The sequence below is a fragment of the Nematolebias whitei genome, chromosome 4, assembly GCF_014905685.2.
Source record: "Nematolebias whitei isolate Nwh7 chromosome 4, NemWhi1, whole genome shotgun sequence".
In the NCBI taxonomy this organism is placed as follows: domain Eukaryota; kingdom Metazoa; phylum Chordata; class Actinopteri; order Cyprinodontiformes; family Rivulidae; genus Nematolebias; species Nematolebias whitei.
Genome location: NC_056501.1, coordinates 54939759 through 54942812, shown reverse-complemented (window position 1 = coordinate 54942812; position 3054 = coordinate 54939759). Strand labels below are relative to the sequence as shown.

The following is a 3054-nucleotide window of genomic DNA, read 5'->3' as shown; positions in this document are numbered from 1 at the left end:
TGATCAATAGGATATGATTAGGACAGACAACACATACACAAGTAAATAGAATTTATTTATTTTATTTATTTATTTTAAAAAGCATTCTGACCCACACTCCATACTAGTAGGTGGCGGTAATGCACACCATAACTTGTTTGCCAACCGCCAATAAAACTGAAGAAGAAGAAGAAGAACCTGACGCGCATGCGTGGTTGTGGCAAACTGTACGTGACAGACAGCGTCCCCGTCCGTGTGTCCTGTGAGGTAGTTCAACTCTTTTGTAGTTTGCCTCTGTGTTTTGTGTGTATTCTTCCATCTTTGACATGAGCTGCAGTGGCTCCGGACGGCTGGGCCGCTGCTTTAATAAACTTTCTAACAGTAGTTGATGTAAGAGCTCGGCTCATGGAGGCGGTTCTGACGGGTCCTGACCTCCAGACTCACCGTGTTGTAGCTTGCTGTTTTATCGCCCGCCGCTCAAACGTCAGAGCGGACGATTATGTATTTACCCGTGTCTGTCTGTTAGCAGAATATCTCACGAGCAATTAAAATGGCCAAAGAAACTATAAAGAAATCACTGACTGTTCATCTATAACTTGGTTCTAGATGGCCGTCACAGCTAATCAACACATAAGCTAGTGTTACACGAGCTAATTCCACTGTGGTAGTAGCTGAGAGTCGTCAACACGTTTAAGGTTTAATTTAACGGGTTTCTCCACATGATCTGAGTCTGAAATGCCGGTGCGAAATTCTGTTCCCCTGTGAAAATCTGTTCCCCCTGTGTCGGGAGCGCGCACTGCAACCAGAGAGGCGGGTCCGACCGTCTTCTTCTTCTTCTTCTTCTTCTTCTTCTTCTTGTCTTTTTATGGCGGTTGGCAAACAGCTTAAGGTGCATTACCGCCACCTTCTGGATTGGAGTATGGACAAGATTCTAAAAAAAAAACTAAAAAAAAACAACTAAATCCTTTCCAAATTCCCTGTTCTTCTCAAAAACCTAAAGATGCTGTTAAAACTTATATCCCCAGACGATCTTTGCAGCAATTCCTTTATCTCTAATTTAGTTGTATTTAATTCTCTTTTTAACATTTCTCTTTCGTGTGTATATTTATTGCATTCCATGAAAATGTGTACTATTGTTTCTGTTTGTCCACAGTGATTACAACAACCTGTATCATGTTTGTTAATTATTTTCAGTGTGCTGTTTAATCCCGTGTGCCCAAATCTCATCCTCGATATTATATCTTCTTCTTTCTTTATTCTATTACCTTTCCTTGAGTCCCCAACTGTTTTCTGGATGCTATAATAATACCTAGCACTACTTTCTCTATCCCATTGCTCTTGCCATTTATTTTTACAATATAGTTTTATTATATTCTTGACCTCACTTTTACTTATTTTAATATTTAAATCCACGTTGTTTTTTTTTGCAGCACTCTTAGCAAATTTGTCCGCCAATTCATTTCCTACAATCCCAATGTGAGCTGGAATCCATAATAATTTGACATCAGACCCATTACTTTTAATCCTGAAAATTAATTGAGTTATTTCTAATATAATATCTTGCCTTGAGTTTGATTGTGCCTCCTGAATACTTATTATTGCGCTACTTGAATCTGAGCAAATAATGACCTTTTTTCCTCCACTGTCTTCGACCCACTCTAAAGCCATACAAATTGCCACTAATTCTGTATATACTGTTAGTTTATCAGGTATTCTTTTATTTTTCATAATATTTAAATCTGGTATTACAAAAGCTACACCAACTTTATTATTTATCATTTTAGATGCATCTGTATAGATTTGAAAATATTGTGAATATTCCCTGTCTATGTATCTTTCCACTGTAGTACTATCTAATTCTCTCCCTCGTTTCAATAAGCTTAGGTCAGTGGTGATCTGTCTAGTGATCCATGGTGGGACAGTAGGAAGAGCAACCGCAGGACTAATTTGAAAATTATTTATTCTGACATTTTCAGTTTTATCTATGATTTTCCATCCAAAACTGTTAAATTGTTTCTTTTCTTTTTCTTGACACGGTTGAAGAGTGTTTAGTGGAGGATGAGTTTCATTATGCCCTTTAATATTGGCCCAGTAAGTTACGGCTATTTGTGTTCTTCTAAATTCTAGTGGCATTTCCCCCATCTCAACCTGCAGAGCTGAGACTGGGGTAGTTTTCATAGCTCCACAACAAAGCCTTAAAGCTTGATATTGTATTCTGTCTATTTGTTTTAGTAATGTGTTTGAAGCTGAATTATATAAAATACTTCCATAGTCCAAAATTGACCTTATTAACCCAACGTATATTGTTTTTAATGCTTTCCTATCTGCACCCCATTCTTTACCTCTCAAACATCTAATTATATTTAGAACTTTTTTGCACTTTCCTACAATATTATCTATGTGTATTTTCCATGTAAGTTTTTTATCAAACCAGATGCCTAGATATTTGAATTGATCTATTCTTTCGATGTTGTCCCCATACAGTTTGAGACTGATATTAGGATTTAATTTTTTATTTGTAAAAACAACAAATTTTGATTTGGATGTTGAAAATCTGAATCCCCATTCTAATGCCCACTTTTCTACATTATTTAATGCCTCTTGTACTTTCCTTTCAATAAATTCTGTATTCTTGCTCCTTTTCCAAATAACCCTATCATCTGCATATAATGAGACGCCACAAGATTTATCTACATTCCTAAAAATATCATTAATCATTATACTAAATAATATTGGACTAATTATACTGCCTTGGGGAGTACCATTTTCCATTTGATAATTTGAACTTATTTCACCGTTTATTTTTACACTGATACTTCTTTCAGTTAAAAAATTTTGTATCCATCTAACTATTTTACCTTTTAAACCCATTTGTTTTATTTTAATCAATAACCCTTCCCTCCACAACATGTCATATGCTTTCTCCACATCCAGAAAAACTGCAATCACACTTTCCCTGTTAGCCTGGGCCCGTCTAATTTCATGTTCCAGACATACTGCTGGATCTATCGTACTTCGCCCTTTCCTAAATCCAAATTGATATACCTTTATTTTCTCCTTAGATTCTAAAAAATA

At 36.0% G+C, this 3054-nt stretch overlaps 1 protein-coding gene across 1 annotated transcript in view; it reads left to right on the top strand.

Moving 5' to 3' along the window:
• The first annotated feature begins 164 nt into the window (after positions 1–164).
• Positions 165–3054, top strand: part of abhd18 (abhydrolase domain containing 18) — a 256999-nt gene continuing 254109 nt past the window's right edge. The window contains exon 1 of the mRNA XM_037675441.1: positions 165–246. The gene's annotated coding sequence lies outside the window, so the exon portion shown is untranslated. The remainder of the gene's footprint in view (positions 247–3054) is intronic.